The following is a 17,985-nucleotide window of genomic DNA, read 5'->3' as shown; positions in this document are numbered from 1 at the left end:
TGCACGGGGAGCAGGGCAGGCTCCCTCCCTGCCTGCCCTGCCCCCGTGCCACTCCGGGAAGCAGAGGGGACCTGGGGGAGAGGGGGCACAGGGATCTGTGTGTTGCCCTGGCCGCGCCTCCAGGTACCTCCCCCAAAGCTCCCATTGACTTCCCATTGGCAGAGGACAATGTTGCTTCCTCCAGCATTTGGTTAAGCTGTGGAACTCATTGCTGCAGGAGGTCCAGAAGTAAAATTCTGTGGCTGAGGTTTTAAAAAGAGGGCTGGACAATTTCAATATCACTAATGGCCAGATCTTAAGTTCTTTACTCAGCTAGAACCCCCACGGACTTCAGTGGGAGTCAGAGCTGGCTAAAGATGACACGATTTGGTCCACAATTGGTAGCTAAGCGCCTGATCCAAATCCCATTCAGGTGAATGGAAAGACTTGGATCAGGCCTTAGGTAAATTAGAATAAGAATATATTGTAGTGATAGGAAGACAGCGGCTGGCTGTGTCATTTGATTTTCAAGCTGCACTTTCATCCAGCCCACTTCAAGGCCGGGTCTGCACTAGAGATTGGAGGTAGCAGGATCACACTGATCTGGCTGCACATCCACACCAACCATAATGCTTTGCTTCCCCTCTGGGTACCTCCTTCCCCTCAGGGTACCCCTCTGGGTACCTACCCCAGAGTTACTGGCACTATTCCCTGAAGCAGTGGCTTGTGGGAGATTTCAGAGGGCCACCTTCCAAGAGCCTTGCTGCTAAGAGGGGCGTTATTGCAGGATAACCACGATGCTGAAGACAGCTTCGGTCACTGATGTTGTTACCCACGGTTGTCAGAACCCGCAACTTAACTCTTTCACTCCAGGCAGTGTAAGGAATAAATCAAGAGGAACTCAGCGATTGTCTGATCAAGGAATAATACAAGTCAGCATGCTCTTGTCTAACACTGCAGTTGATTTGATTTAAGCACACACGGACATAAGCAACAGATTTAGAACATCCCAGATATTGAGTATTCAACGACAAGTTAGCGCTGGCCAAACGCCTCCCTGCCAGGGAGTAAAGATGTCAAGAAAACATCTCTCCCAGGATAGCTCCCCAAAGTACACTATTATCTAAACTTTTTAACACTAACTTCTACAAAACACACAGGCCATAATGACCCCTACTAAGTCATCACTTGTCTTAACTTCCAAGAAATTTTTACTCTCAGAGGCGTCTAGACTCAAGGCTGTTAAGCCACATATCTTCTTCCAGTCTCAGTTGTTTACTTTTTCCTCCCCTCTTCCCATACTTACTGGCAGTTTTGCTAATTGTTATGACCTTGCTTCTGAAAGCCTGCCTCCAAATTAACCCTTAACTGTGCGGTGTTCTACTTCATTCATTCACAGTGGCTGAGTGCACATAATATGGCTGCAAATAGCTTGATCACATTCTGGGGTATATACACCCCACAAATCTAGAGCAACAATGTCATAGTTCCAGGGCACACTGTGCTTTAGACCCCCTTGAGTGCACCCCTTTGGGGACATACCTCGCTACCATCACCCTTTTCTGAGAGCCGTGCAATTCTACCACCCTGGGACTGGGTCCCTCCCAAACACTCCCTGCATTTCTCAACCAGTGAGCACAAGAGCCCCGACCAGGTTTGGCTTCACTCCGGGGATCTGTGATCAGTGAGCTGATCAGAGCAACTCAGAAACAAAGCACTCGTTCTTCATAGAATAGAATAGAATCATAGAATATCAGGGTTGGAAGGGACCCCTGAAGGTCATCTAGTCCAACCCCCTGCTCGAAGCAGGACCAATTCCCAGTTAAATCATCCCAGCCAGGGCTTTGTCAAGCCTGACCTTAAAAATCCTCAGCTCCCCGAGTCACATGAAACCCTGATAGGTTTCAGAGTAGCAGCCGTGTTAGTCTGTATTCGCAAAAAGAAAAGGAGTACTTGTGGCACCTTAGAGACTAACAAATTTATTTGAGCATAAGCTTTCGTGAGCTACAGCTCACTTCATCGGATGCATTCAGTGGAAAATGCAGTGGGGAGATTTATATACATAGAGAACATGAAACAATGGGTGTTACCATACAGACTGTAACGAGAGTGATCACTTAAGGTGAGCTATTACCAGCAGGAGAGCGGGGGGGAGAGGGGGAACGACCTTTTGTAGCGATAATCAAGGTGGGCCATTTCCAGCAGTTGACAAGAACGTCTGAGGAACAGTGGGGGGTGGGGGATGGAATAAACATGGGGAAATAGTTTTACTTTGTGTAATGACCCATCCACTCCCAGTCTCTATTTAAGTTTTTTTATCCAGTTTGCAAATTAATTCCAATTCAGCAGTCATAGAATCATAGATTCATAGAATATCAGGGTTGGAAGGGACCCCTGAAGGTCATCTAGTCCAACCCCCTGCTCGAAGCAGGACCAATTCCCAGTTAAATCATCCCAGCCAGGGCTTTGTCAAGCCTGACCTTAAAAACTTCCAAGGAAGGAGATTCCACCACCTCCCTAGGCAACGCATTCCAGTGTTTCGCCACCCTCTTAGTGAAAAAGTTTTTCCTAATATCCAATCTAAACCTCCCCCACTGCAACTTGAGACCATTACTCCTCGTTCTGTCATCTGCTACCATTGAGAACAGTCTAGAGCCATCCTCTTTGGAACCCCCTTTCAGGTAGTTGAAAGCAGCTATCAAATCCCCCCTCATTCTTCTCTTCTGCAGGCTAAACAATCCCAGCTCCCTCAGCCTCTCCTCATAAGTCATGTGTTCTAGACCCCTAATCATATTTGTTGCCCTTCGCTGGACTCTCTCCAATTTATCCACATCCTTCTTGTAGTGTGGGGCCCAAAACTGGACACAGTACTCCAGATGAGGCCTCACCAATGTCGAATAGAGGGGGACGATCACGTCCCTCGATCTGCTTGCTATGCCCCTACTTATACATCCCAAAATGCCATTGGCCTTCTTGGCAACAAGGGCACACTGCTGACTCATATCCAGCTTCTCGTCCACTGTCACCCCTAGGTCCTTTTCCGCAGAACTGCTGCCTAGCCATTCGGTCCCTAGTCTGTAGCGGTGCATTGGATTCTTCCGTCCTAAGTGCAGGACCCTGCACTTATCCTTATTGAACCTCATCAGATTTCTTTTGGCCCAATCCTCCAATTTGTCTAGGTCCTTCTGTATCCTATCCCTCCCCTCCAGCGTATCTACCACTCCTCCCAGTTTAGTATCGTCCGCAAATTTGCTGAGAGTGCAATCCACACCATCCTCCAGATCATTTATGAAGATATTGAACAAAACCGGCCCCAGGACCGACCCCTGGGGCACTCCACTTGACACCGGCTGCCAACTAGACATGGAGCCATTGATCACTACCCGTTGAGCCCGACAATCTAGCCAGCTTTCTACCCACCCTATAGTGCATTCATCCAGCCCATACTTCCTTAACTTGCTGACAAGAATACTGTGGGAGACCGTGTCAAAAGCTTTGCTAAAGTCAAGAAACAATACATCCACTGCTTTCCCTTCATCCACAGAACCAGTAATCTCATGATAAAAGGCGATTAGATTAGTCAGGCATGACCTTCCCTTGGTGAATCCATGCTGGCTGTTCCTGATCACTTTCCTCTCATGCAAGTACTTCAAGATTGGTTCTTTGAGGACCTGCTCCATGATTTTTCCAGGGACTGAGGTGAGGCTGACTGGCCTGTAGTTCCCAGGATCCTCCTTCTTCCCTTTTTTAAAGATTGGCACTACATTAGCCTTTTTCCAGTCATCCGGGACTTCCCCGGTTCGCCACGAGTTTTCAAAGATAATGGCCAATGGCTCTGCAATCACAGCCGCCAATTCCTTCAGCACTCTCGGATGCAACTCGTCCGGCCCCATGGACTTGTGCACGTCCAGCTTTTCTAAATAGTCCCTAACCACCTCTATCTCCACAGAGGGCTGGCCATCTCTTCCCCATTTTGTGATGCCCAGCGTAGCAGTCTGGGAGCTGACCTTGTTAGTGAAAACAGAGGCAAAAAAAGCATTGAGTACATTAGCTTTTTCCACATCCTCTGTCACTAGGTTGCCTCCCTCATTCAGTAAGGGGCCCACACTTTCCTCGGCTTTCTTCTTGTTGCCAACATACCTGAAGAAACCCTTCTTGTTACTCTTGACATCTCTCGCTAGCTGCAGCTCCAGGTGCGATTTGGCCCTCCTGAGGGAGGGAATGCCTCCCTTCATTCATCCAAAGGTCCAAGGCAAGCGGAGACAGGAGGTAAAACCATTAAAGGGCTATACGCAAATTCCCCCATAATCTTTCCTTGCAAGCTTCAGTACATTTCATCCAGCTCATGGGCGGTGAGTATCGAAGGCCAAGGCGGGCTGAGCCTCCCCAAACAGCCGTGTGTGGTCTCGCCCACGCTGGGGCTAATGAGGGCTGGCCTGAGCTCCAGGCTGGGGATGCTCGGGCAGCCCGTGGGGGAAGGGGAGGCAGCTGCACGCGGGGGCACTTTGGGCTCCAGCGGGAAAGGCAGAGCCTCAGGAAGAAGGGGCGGACCAGGCCAGGGGCTAGCCTCCCCGAGCCCGGGGTTCACCGGCTGCCCATGATCCAGCCCAGTTACCTCCACCTCCGAGTTGACCCAAGCAGAGTGCCCCCCTGCAGTGTCTGTCTGTCTCTCTCAGCTTTCACTGCCGACCCTCTCCCCTTTTCTGGGCCCGAGATTCTGCAATGCTTTCGTATCTTTGGCAAGAGCAAACTCTTCTCGCCTGGATGGAGTCAGGTAAGTACCCGCTTCGCCCAGCCGTCATTGTGACCTTAACCTCTTTGGAGCTTTTTATCCCAGGTGTTTTATCTTTGCGTTGTCTCATGTCCTCGGGGTAGTCTATTTTTTTTGTCAAGCTCCAAATTTCTCGGTCAAGGTCCAAACACACCAGAGAAATTTTTAAAAAAATAATAAGTAACTAAAAAGATGTTGGGTCTGTTCAAAAGCAAATCGCAGTCCGGATTTGGCCCGCAGCCCACCTGTTGCCTACCCCTGCCCAATGCATTCAGGCAGGACAATATTTATAAAAAACCAACACCCAACTCCTTTGCTGTCCACAACTGGCAAAAGGGCAGGCAGCGAGCTCTACGGGGCAGGCAGCACGGTTTGATCAGGCCAGTGGCTTCTGGCAGCCCTGACTCTAGGCCCGCAGAACACAGAAAACAGACCAGGCAGGCAAGCTGAGGAGTGCTCTGTGGGACAGGAGTAGAGGATATTTGCGCCATTGGGGTTATTGTACCAGTGCTCGGCATCCGCACTGGCCACGTACCTATGGAGCGTGGTACCGTGGAAGGACTGCACCGCGGTTACCCATGCGGGAAGTCAGTCAGCTCCAAAGAGTGGTCACAGCGCACTGGCCACGGGGGAGCCGGCGCATGGGGGCATAAAGTACATCGCATGCATGCCATGCGGTTGGCACAGTGAGCTCCCTCCAGTATAAGCCAGGCCCGGAGGGCGCAGGGACCTACTATACCACCGCATTTACTCCAGAGTCACGCCACTGAAGTCAGCGTGGTGACACCAGCATAGAACAGAAGAGAAACAGCGATGAATCCAGCCCAGTGACTCCTTCCCCTGTACATGCCCCATCTCCTGCAGCTTATTACAGCCCTTTACCCCTGCAGGGAGCATCCTCGTGCGGAGTATAACCCAGCCATTTCCTAGCACTGAGCTCACTGTCTGTTCCTCAGCCAGAAGCAGCAGGATTTCGTTCCCTACCGGACACTTTCCTTTCTCTGGCGCATCAAAAGGCGGGTAAGTGCATCGGCAGAAGATGGTCTGATGCTTTATGCTTTTTGCAACAGCTTGCAGAGAGCCAGAGCTCTTGAGTCGTCCCTTCCCCCACTCCCCATGGCCTCTCAGAGGTCTGAAGCAATCTTTTAATCTGGCATCTAGCTTCACGCTGTAGCTCTGCCGGGGCCTTTTAACAAAGGCGGGGAGCCCTGGGAAAGGGCTGAACCGAGGCTCTGTTCCGAGAGGCAGCCAAGAACAGAGCTGCAGCTGTTTCAGAGATAATCCAACCCCTCCAAGAATTATTGTTTTCCTTAAAGCCCCAGCTCCTGGAGTCATGTGAATCTAGGAGGATTTCAGCCTTCATTCTTAAAGAAAAAGTAAGGTGCTAGCCCTTGTGGCTGTGGAGAAAGCTTCAAAAATGTGACCCCAGTGTGCCCTGAAGGCTCAAAAAGCAAAGGGCAAATAAAAAGAACTTCAAATCTATAATTTTTACATAATCTCATGATTTAAAGCCAATCTCGTGATTTCTGGTGAGCCTGACTCATGATTTTGGAACATTTGGGGCTGGCAATGCTGCCCTTGGCTCCGCTGAATCAGGCTGGGCCCCGCCAGGGACAGTTCAGACCCCAGGGCTCTCAACTCGCACTTTTCATCAGTAGATCTCGACATCCTTCAGTCTTCAAAGGTCTCTCTCCTCAACAGCCCTGGGAGGCAGGGCAGGGCAGGTAGGCCCATTGTACAGATGGGGAACTGAGGCAGAGAGGGATGAAGTCACTTGTCCAAGATCACAGGGAGCCTGTGGCAGAACTTGGAGTGAAACCAGGGTTCCCCAATCCTAGTCAAGTGCCCTAGAGCAGTGATTTTCAGAGTACAGGTCGCAACCCAGCACTGGGTCACGGAACATCAAGCACAGGGTCGCCTTGCTGATTCAAATTGTAACGATCGTTGCCATGCAGCAGGGACCTGGAGAGGAAAGAGGGAGGCGGGAACTGAGAAGGGGAGCAAGTTGGGGCTTGCAGGGCTGCTGTGGGCCTCTCCCCTGGCCCTAGAGCATGCTGCTGCTGGCAGGGAGAGAGGGAGCTCTGTGATGCCTGCTGGCGGGGGGAGAAAGGGGCCCCCTCCCGCGGCGCTAACTGGGGAAGAGAGGGCTGGGGGGAGTCCTCTGGCCCCAGCCCTGGGGCAGCCTGCCTGCACCCCGAACGCCTCATCCGTGCCCCACCCCAGAGCCCACACCCCCAGCCAGAGCCCTCACCCCACCCCACATCCCAACCCTCTACCCAAGCCTTGAGCCCTCTCCTGCACCCTGAACCCCTCATCCCCAGTCCCACCCTAGAGCCCTCACCCCCAGACAGAGCCCTCATCCCTGCTCCCCACCCTTGGCCACCTCCCCCACTCCTTACCATAGGCTTACTAAGGCTAGTGTTAGTGATGTAAAGTGGGTTATGCTGGAATGGACTGCAATATTATGATTTTATGAAAACTCTAGTCAAAAGATATAATTATGCTGGGTCACTGACATCACCCATTTTCTTCAACTGGGTCACGAGGAAAAACGTTTGAAAACCACTGCCTTAGGGTACATCTACATTGCATTGGCAACCCAGGGCTGTGGGGCAGGTTTGTGGACTCAGTGTTTCCAAGCCCACGCTTGAGCATCCACTCTGCCTTGTAAGCCTCGGTTTACAATTGTTGGGCCTGGGTCTCACAGCTGCGCGAACGTGGCTATGCTGCACCATCTGCGGCTTGAACTGCAACCCCACCGCAAAGTGACAGGGCTTGGGCCCGAGCCTAAGTGGGACCTGGACTCAGACCCCCTCCCTCTCCTGGTGGGTCCTAGGACTCAGGTCCGAGTGCTTCCTGACCGGAGCCAGACGGATGTGGGTGTGGACGACAGTGGGGAGGGGTTGGGCTCAAACAGGAGTCTGAGCCCAGATTTACAATGCAGGGCAGACACACCTTTACCCAGAAAGCCAGCCTTCCTGAAAGGCCTTGGCTATTTCCTGTTTCAGTGAACTATGCCTGCCAGTAAATTTGCTCAGCAGAATACTAGTGTGAGTTGGCCACGGAAGGCCAAAGCAAGTTACTTAAATCACATGAGCAAGTATTTACGGAAACCTAGTTAATTATTAGTAAGATTGAGTGGCTCCTAGAAGCCCCTGTCGTGGATTGAGAACCCCCTTGGCTACGCCCTGTGCAAAATCCAGGACATCGCAAGAGCACAGCCTGCAGTATTCCCCCTGAGCACAAGTTCGGTTCAAGCTTCAGAGAAAGCGTCACACAAAGGAGAGCAACAGAAGCATCAAGCGGTTTTTCAAACCGCTGTGTTGTGCTGTTTGAGCCAGCGCACGTTGGATCGGACTTCCAGCAACACTACAGCGCGAGCCTGCGGAGCGTCCCCCATGCCAGCACGGTCCCGCAAATGCTCTAGAGACACCGGGTTTAAAAGAGGAACCGAACACACAAAGAGGGAGAGACAGACCCGTGAAAAGGCAGGCCCCCCCGCAACGAGGGGAGCGCTGGATTCAGTTCCTGTTGGAAAGGAGATGGAGAGCCCATGAGGCAGAGAGAGACAGAGGAAGATCATTCCAGGCAGCAGGGACTGCAGAGGAGAAGGCTCTCGCACCAAAGCGCTGTGGTGAAACTGCAAGGAGGGAGGGAGCGCACAGCAGAGACTCACCCAGCTTAGCTTTGGGCCTATCCACTGCCTCACTGTTCACCCTGTTGGGCTCCCCAATAACTTCACATGTCACAGGATACCCTTTTGGGGGTCTGGTTTATTAACAGAAGAACTCTTCCCAGCTCTCCTCCTCTGGTCTCTGCAGGTCCTTAGACACACTGGTCACCATGTCTCTAAGCACCAGCCACACGACTGATATCTGCTGGCTCACACCCTTGGGGCGGCGTTCTTAGCCCTGGCCCGACTGTGGCTTCCCTCCCCCAGGCTGGCTTCTCTCCCTGCAGGCCTCCCCCATGCATCTCCCTGTTCAGAGCAGCTCACCCAGCCCTTCTGTTCCTGGGAGTCTCCCCCTGAGCCCTGGGTTCCCTTTCTATCTCCCAGCAGGCCTGGCTCTGAGTCACATGCTGCCCTCGCCCCCCAGGGCTCATTCCCTTCACCTGGGGAAGCAGGCTACACCTGAGGCAGGTGAGGCTGAGCCCCCAACCCTCTTAAAGGGCCAGCTCCCCCTGTCACAGAGAGAAACCCATAAAGTGTCTCACTTAGATGCTTGCTGAGGAAGCCCAGTGTAAAGGGAGCAGCAATCAGGACCAGTGTGGCAAATCCTGGTTAATCCACCCAAGCCAGGGTAAGTGCTTCCTTTGGCCTAGGGAAAGCAGAACTGAACTGCTTTGACCCAGCACATCCGGCTGCTGCCTGCCCTCTCTCAGTGGAGCTGAGTTTCCCAGGCTCCAGCATACAGCTCTGAAATCCTAAACAGGAAACCCACCTGCCCTGCTGTGCCAAAGCAAGAATCAAAGGAGCCCAGCTACCGGCCTGTGTGTCTGGAGTGCAGCAGGTAGGGGGGTGTCCCGAACTCAGAAAGAGCCTAGGGATACAGACATCAAGGGCCAGAGCCATCCCCAGTGTGAACCCCAGTGAAGTGGGGTGGGGTTTTTTTGGCCCAGAAAGTAAATTAAAATATTTGTACACCTGGTACAATGTTACAAAACGAGAGGCAGACGCTTTCGTTAACATGTTGAGCCAGCCGCACTTGCCAATTCCCAGGTGCTGAGTGGGAACGCTGCCTAACATAGACAAGATTTCACACTCCCACGGCAGGCGGGGGCTGCGAGCCCAGAACAGCGGGGGGCAGCGGGAGATGGAAGTATTGCTCATGTGGTATAGCAGGGGGAGAGGGGGCTAAGCACTGAAAGGGGCGGCCCAGTCGCATCCCCTCGAGAATCGGGGCCGGAATCCATTCCAACCCACACCCGGCTTTGTGCGTGAGCAGCCCCAGTTAGCAGGCCTCAGTCTGTTAATCCCGGGCCAAGGGACCCCTTTCCCCATCTGACGCTAACGCAGCCTCTTCCCACCCCACACGAGCACCCGTTCCACTATTCATAATCGTCTTCTTCCACCTGCCCCCTTTCCATTCCCTCCTCCCCTTTAACGACTCACCCAGGGCTGCCGGGAGCCCTTCTCCGCCTGCAGGGACGGCATGCGGCACCATCCCACACATCTCAGCCATGCTCCCCACAGGAGGGCAGGACTCCTACAGCCGGCTCCCTCCCCTTCCCGGAATCCTCATGGTGTGAACCGGGGCAGGACCAGGGGAGCTACCTCACTGCCCACCGGCTTTGGCTACAGGCTGGATGAGCTCCTAGCAGGCCCTCTTGAACAACTCGGGGGGCCACGATTGTGAGTTCAATCCTTGAGGGGGCCATTTAGGGATCTGGGGCAAAAATTGGGGATTGGTCCTGCTTTGAGCAGGGAGTTGGACTAGATGACCTCCTGAGGTCCCTTCCAACCCTGATGTTCTATGATTCTATGAACTCCTGCTGGTAGACTCAAGAACAAAGGGCCTCGCGGGTGAAAGCCCTCACGGCTTGATGGGCATCTGCCACAAAGGGACATCAGACAGGGGCAAGTCTAACTCTAGGCAAACTAGGCAGCTAGCCAGGCTAGCAGATTTCTGGGCAGCTGCCTAGGGCTCCCCTTCATCATGACGGAGGGGCAGCTGAGCCACATTGGAGCATGTGGTAAACTTGAGGGAGCTGGTGTGCTAGCTCACAACGCCACTCAAGTTTGGCCCCCTACACCGGAGTCATATTTGGCAGACAGCCCCCCTTCCCCGCCCCCACATCCCAGCTCCAGACCCCCCTCAAACTCTGGGGCACATCCCCCATCTGGATCATAGACTTGCAGCTGGAGCCTGTCACTACGCCCCCTTCTGCCCAGCGAAAGGAGAGGAGAAAAGAGTCGTTCTGCCTCTTCCTTGGCATGGGCCTCAGGCAACACCCAGGAGCAAGTGGGGAGGACAAGTCTGAAATTAGGGTCACACCAGGATATTACAGGATCTAGGGCTTCCCTGCCACAGAAACACCAGACACTCTAGTCAATGGTGACCATGCCCTGTCCCCTCCCAGAATGAGACATGGCTGGGGCTGCCAGCCATCGCAGTCAGGAGGGGAAAGGATCCAGTCCGCCACAGGAAACCTCCTTGCTTCAGCTTGTCAAGAAGCATCCTTACTGCTAACTTCTCACCTTGTCCCTGGAACACTCCCCAGGCTCTCTACCTTCTGCTAGGCAATTAGCAAGTTAACAAGGGCCTAATTGTTTAACCCCTGCTTATTTGTACAAGGCCCCCGCTGAGATCAGGGCCCATTGTGCTAGGCACTCTAGGGACACAGAGCGAGAGACAGTCCCTGCCCAAAACAGACGAGACAAACACGGGACAGGAAACTGAGGCTTGGAGGGGGGCTGTGACTTGGCCAAGCTCAGTGGCTAAGCCCAAACCCAGGTCTCCTGAGTCCCTGTCCAGTGCCCTGTCCACTAGCCCACGCTGGCTCCTTTTATGCAACGCTGCCCCTTTATTCTCCCTTGCTACCGCTGGCGAGTTCCTTCCAAGTACGTTAGTTAAACGTCTGTGGGCCACATTGTGTGTCTAACTTGGCTGAGCCCGGACCACGCTCATCACCATAGGATCTGAAGGCCAGTTTCTGCCCAGTTACCACGCTGAGTAACACCGTCTCGGCCGGCGGCCCTGTTGGCAGTAAGGGGCTGTTCGGCGTGCACCCAGGCACACGTGTGCTCCTCTGGGGCGCGGGGACCATCCCCCGGCGTCAGTGGGAACAGTAACCGGGGCTGAGCTCCCTCCAGCTCTGGGTGCCCGGAACCAGGGCTGAGATGCCCACAGGCCACGAGGCGGGTGTGACACTGTATAGAACATGGGAGACGCTTTATGTTACGGTTTGTCAGGTCTGATAATCTTATGTATATGTTTGTATCCCCTTTGTATTATGAGTTATAGATATGTAGGGCTTATCTGTATTTCCAAACTTGTGCCATGTTCTGGGTGACATCGCCAGACAGGCTGGCATCGGCACTGTCTAGCCTGTTCGATGACCTATCACAGGTCATCAGCAGTACGATGAACCCATGGAAAGGAACCAGGGAATGATACCTTATGAGTCAGCAAGACATGTAGGGGCAGGCCTGGGCACAGAACTCTAAGGCTTTTCCATGTTTGTGTTTGGGACACAGGAAGTACCAGCCACATGGCCAGAAGAATATCAACGGCAGCTGCGTCACGTCCCTTTTGTCTTCATTCCTGCCTTCCCTGGCGCAGCCACCACCGACCTGCCAACGGACACCTGGACCCTGCCCCTTCCCCAAGGCCCCCGCATCCCTCCTCCTCGGGGCAGGGGAGTGAGGAGGGAACACAGCAAGCCAGGGGTAGGCGGGAGGGTCTGGCGGGGGAGTGAGGTGGCTTGCTCGGCCATGTGCTCAGCCCAGTGGCTCGATGGGGTGGCCTAACGTGGCTGGGGTGAGCAGGCTGTGGGGCTCCCCCAGGTGCAGTGGGGCCCTCAGGGCTCCTCCTGTTACGGGGGTTCAGGGCTCTGCCGTGCATGGGGGCAGGGCCTCGGGTGGAAGAGGCGCAGCCAGTGGGCTAGATTCCCCAAAGCGGGGATTCACCCGCCACCCATGTTCTTACCTCTGGGGTAACTTTTCTAGAAATAAAGCTCTGAACAAAGGAGTGAATGACCCATCTAAGCTGTGGACGTGTTCCAGAAGGACTTTCAAGCCAGCAAACTCACCAACACTGCTAAGAACCTGATATACGGACTTTGAAATCTTATGTGTCTGATTGCTTTGCTATTTAACAAGTCTCTTCTGGTGCTTTCTTTTTTTTCTTTATAATAAACCTTTAGTTTTAGACGCTAAAGGATTGGCTGGCAGCGTGGGATTTTGGGTAAGATCCAAATTAATATTGACCTGGTAACGTGGCTGACTGGCTTAGGTGCTGATTGGGAGCCAGAGAAGTGGAATGTAATAAAGAGGGCTGTGTGATTTCTTTTCTTCTTTTTTGCTTCTTGCTAACCAGTGTGGGGGATCAGGAGCACAGTTTGTGGCTGGTTGGTGAGTCTAACTTCAGAGTTAACCACCAGTCTTTGGGAGAATCTGCAGATGGTTCTCCTTTTCGCAGCCTGCCCTGACCTTGGCATTTTCAGTGAGGGCTGCCCCGGGCCACAGCAGGGGCTCACCCTACACCAATCCATGTCGCTACGTGAAGTGTCTGGTGATGCCCTATTTGTTTTTTAAATCACAGCAAGACAAAAAAAAATCCATGAACAAGCCATTCATAAAGCAGCAGCCGCAATGTGGGGGGAGGAAGGGTGGTACCCTTCAAGGACAGTAGTGTCTGGGGTGAATCCATGCCCCAACATTGGGCTAAACTCTCGCGGGAACAAGCCAAGCCAGACTCAGAGCCTAAGAATCCGTAGCCAGCTCCTGCCACCCCTGAACACATGGCTCTGCACGGCCTCCACTGGTACCATAGGAGCGCTAGGGGAATCCCTGCTCCTAAATCCAAGGCCGCGCAGAATTGTCGACCCATGCCAGCGTCACCCATAGGAGTAATTCCTCGCAGCTCTGGCCTTTGCCTCCGGGAACCCAGCTAATCAACCGCCCCCAGGACCAGGCTGCCTCCCAGACCGGCGTCTGCCTGAGCCTCTCTCCAAACCTTGACGGAATCCATCAGTCAGCGACGGGGTGAGCATGCGGCTGACAACAGCCAAACACACCAGCTCTGAGCGAGCAGTTCCTGTAATACCCTGGGTGCTGCGCTCTGTTCCTTTCAGTGACGTATGACCAGGACTGCTGAACGTCAGAGCACAGGGGAAAGAGACGGGGGAGCAGACAATGCAGGCAGCAGGTAGCCCCCTGGGCCGTGCCCCCTCACCATGAACCATCTCCCAAACCCACAGGCAAGCCTCAGAGAATCTTGCCCTTGTTCTCGACAGAGACATCTTGAGTGCATGGCTAACAGGGGCCAGGGGAGGGCTTGCTGACCATGACCCGAGCAGCTAGGGGAAGGCCCAGCTACCCGCCACGCCTCCTTTCAAAGGGGTCCCCAGCAGGGGGAGTCCCAGAGCTAATTCCTGCCCTGCTGGAATGAGGAAAAGAGGCGACAGCTGCTGGGGGAGACCCTGGCTGTCCCAGCGGCATTTGCACCGGTGGCAGGATCGGGGAGCCATGAGATCTGGGCTCTAGGCCTGGCGCTGCGGCCCCAGGCCGGTCACACTGCACCGCTCTATAGCGCGTCGCCCCGTTGGGAACTATTCCCCACCTTTGTAAAAGCCTCTAAGCACCCGGGATGAGCAAATTCCATCCAAAGGCCCAGGCTGCTCATTAGCAGCAAAGGGGACGAGCCCCTTGGGCAGCTGGGCGGCCCTGGAGAGCTCCTGCTGGCCAGGACTTTGTCAGCCTTGGCCCTTTTCTAAGGGGAAAGCCTCTCGCATTGCAGGAGCTCAGCCTGGGGCGCAAAGCGCAGCAATTACCTCATCAGAGCCCCCTGCGGCCGCTTTGCGCCTGCGCCTCTTGCGCGATTAATTCCCTCCAGCTCGTCAGACGGCCCGCTGAAAATAGCAAATTGCGATGGACTTCAGGCGCCGGGGCCGGGACTCTCCACTCCTGCCTTGTTGCTGCCACCGTGTGGCCACATCCCAGAACTGCGGGTGAAGAAAGTGTCGTGCCCCCCCCCCCCCGGGGAACTGCAGCGTTTTTGACCACACAGCTGTGACTGTGGTAAAGTCGGACACCGGGGATGGAGAGTTTGAGGCCGCAGGCGCTGAGGTGGCAGCCCGAGCTGCGGCTGAGCGGGAAGAGGGTTGATTCAGACCTGTAAAAGCCCAGACAGACTTAACAGCTTCTGCTGGCGTGAAAATTCTGATTCGGGCTGGTCTCCGCAGGAAAGAAAACGCTGGGGCCGGCCCCTCTGCTGGTGCAAACCAGTGCAGCTCCATTGACTTCAAAGGAGCCACACTGATTTACGCTGGCTGCAAATCTAGCCCCATAACTTCCAAGATTAAGGACCTGCCGCTTCTCATCGCTATCTCCAACTTTATACTCCTTGCTCCAGCCACTGCTAAGCAAAGCAAGACTGGACCTTAGCAGCCCTGGGACAGGAGGCCCAGAGAACCCAGCCTGCTCCTGACAGGTTTGCTGGCAATTCAATAGCTTGGGTGCCTCCCCGGGAGTCAGTTCTAAAGCAGTTCACCCAGGGCAGAAGCCCTTCAGATAAGCTGCAAGCCCATGCTCTCTGCCTTTACAGAGGGGCCAATGGCAGGCCCTGACCCCCGTGGTTGGGGTTCTCCGCCACCGTCTTGCCTGTGGCAAGATTGCTCCATCAAACCCAATCACTCTAACAGCGTGTTCCCCCTTGTGCAACATGAGAAGTGGGGCTCTGCCACTCCTTTAGTGCTTTGAGATCCACTGATGACAGGCACTTAGAATTGCAGCTGGGCTCCCCAGCCACCTGTGTTTTGCAGGGCGAACCAATCTCACACCGTTCAGACCCATGTAAACGGCTTCCCCAGCACCTGGCCCCTAGTCGCCCCTCTGCCAGCACCGCGCAAGCTGAAGCAAATCACATCAGCCGCACAGCTTGGCCTTCAGCCACGGGGAGATTAGCCCCACAGCTCCCTCAGCCCGGGGACCCGCCCTCCTTGGAAAGCGCCTAGCCCAGCATGAAGAGACAAGTCCAGCCTCGCCAGGCTGCCACGGAAGAGACGCCATTTTCATTAAAAAACTAGAACAATACATTAACGTGGCAGACATTAACTGGTTTAAAACTGGCTAAATGATAGGCGTCAAAATGGAACCGGAACCAGAGCATTGTCTTCCAGCGGGTTTGTTTCCTGTGGGGTCCCGCCGGGATCAGGTCTTGGCCCTACGGCTATTTACCATCTTTATCAATGACCTGGAAGAGAAGTTAAAATCATCACTGATACAGTCTGCAGCTGACAGGCCAGTGGGGGGAGCGGTGAATGATGAAGAGGGCAGGTAACTGCTGATCACCGTGGTCCCTTCTGGCCTTGGACTCCATGAAGCAAACAGAGGAGCCCTGGAGCAGGGGCTCAGACTAGCTTAAGGGCGTGAAAGTGCCTCACACATTCACTGGTCAAGAGGGAACCGCAGTTCCCAGTAACCCCGGGGGCGGAGTGGCTTGATCCTTCACCACTAACTCCATCCAGGCAGAGCAAAGCCTTTGGTGAACCTTCTAACCTCCAGCCGCCCCTGGGAGGTCAGCGCTAGCCCCACTTACGCACAGGTTAAACAGACAAGCCAAAGCCACAGAACCTGGGCCAGGAATGGGATCCGGGAGGCTCACCCCCCTCAGCCTTTTGGTCAAAGCTCTAGGCTTTCCTGCCATGCTTTTCAAAGCTACCCCTATTTTGGAAGCAGAGATGAGGGCTGGAGAATGGAAAGGAGCTAACAGGGCCTCGGCCTTAGCAACCAGTCAGATCCACAGCCTAACGCAGACAAGGCCCCGTGTAATCCACAATTCCTCAGCTAGGGAATGCACCCCCTGTCCCATTGATCTGTGCTCCAGTGGAATTAAGCTTCTAGCGCTGATGGTTTGAAACATAAAGGCGAGCCTGGCGACAGCAGACAGCTCTGCAGAGACAGCAAGGGCTGGAGGCAGAGGAAGGCTATCACAGACGGCAGAGCTGTGGAGGGGAAGGCTCTTGCACCAGGGAAGAGTATAAAAATATTGTTCGGGCATGCAGGAGTGAAATCAGGAAGGCCAAATCACACCTGGAGTTGCAGCTAGCAACAGATGTTAAGAGTAACAAGAAGGGTTTCTTCAGGTATGTTAGCAACAAGAAGAAAGTGTGGGCCCCTTACTGAATGAGGGAGGAAACCTAGTGACAGAGGATGTGGAAAAAGCTAATGTACTCAATGCTTTTTTTGCCTCTGTCTTCACAAAGAAGGTCAGCTCCCAGATTACTGCACTGGGCAGCACAGCACGGAGAGGAGGTGACCAGTCCTCTGGAGAAAGAAGTGGTTCGGGACTATTTAGAAAAGCTGGACGAGCACAAGTCCATGGGGCCGGATGCGTTGCGTCCGAGAGTGCTAAAGGAGTTGGCGGATGTGATTGCAGAGCCATTGGCCATTACCTTGAAAACTCATGGTTATCGGGGGAAGTCCCGGATGACTGGAAAAAGGCTAATGTAGCGCCCATCTTTAAAAAAGGGAAGAAGGAGGATCCTGGGAACTACAGGCCAGTCAGCCTCACCTCAGTCCCTGGAAAAATCATGGAGCAGGTCCTCAAGGAATCAATTCTGAAGCACTTAGAGGAGAGGAAAGTGATCAGGAACAGTCAGCATGGATTCACCAAGGGCAAGTCATGCCTGACTAATCTAATTGCCTTCTATGACGAGATAACTGGCTCTGTGGATGAAGGGAAAGCAGTGGACGTGTTGTTCCTTGACTTTAGCAAAGCTTTTGACATGGTCTCCCACAGTATTCTTGTCAGCAAGTTAAAGAAGTATGGGCTGGATGAATGGACGATAAGGTGGATAGAAAGCTGGCTAGATTGTCGGGCTCAATGGGTAGTGATCAATGGCTCCATGTCTAGTTGGCAGCCGATATCAAGCGGAGTGCCCCAAGGGTCAGTCCTGGGGCCGGTTTTGTTCAATATCTTCATTAATGATCTGGATGGTGTGGATTGCACCCTCAGCAAGTTTGCAAATGACACTAAACTGGGAGGAGAGGTAGATACGCTGGAGAGTAGGGATAGGATACAGAGGGACCTAGACAAATTGGAGGATAGGGCAAAAAGAAATCTGATGAGGTTCAACAAGGACACGGAAGAATCCCATGCACCGCTACAGACTAGGGACCGAATGGCTTGGCAGCAGTTCTGCAGAGAAGGACCTAGGGGTTACAGTGGACAAGAAGCTGGATATGAGGCAACAAGGGCACACTGTTGACAAGAAGGCCAATGGCATTTTGGGATGTATAAATAGGGACATTGCCAGCAGATCGAGGGACGTGATCGTTCCCCTCTATTCGACATTGGTGAGGCCTCATCTGGAGTACTGTGTCCAGTTTTGGGCCCCACACTACAAGAAGGATGTGGAAAAATTGGAAAAAGTCCAGCGGAGGGCAACAAAAATGGTTAGGGGATTGGAACACATGACTTATGAGGAGAGGCTGAGGGAAATGGGATTGTTTAGTCTGCAGAAGAGAAGAATGAGGGGGGATTTGATAGCTGCTTTCAACGACCTGAAAG

This window comes from Eretmochelys imbricata, chromosome 19 (genome assembly GCF_965152235.1).
Source record: "Eretmochelys imbricata isolate rEreImb1 chromosome 19, rEreImb1.hap1, whole genome shotgun sequence".
NCBI lineage: Eukaryota > Metazoa > Chordata > Testudines > Cheloniidae > Eretmochelys > Eretmochelys imbricata.
This window is presented reverse-complemented; position numbering follows the sequence as displayed.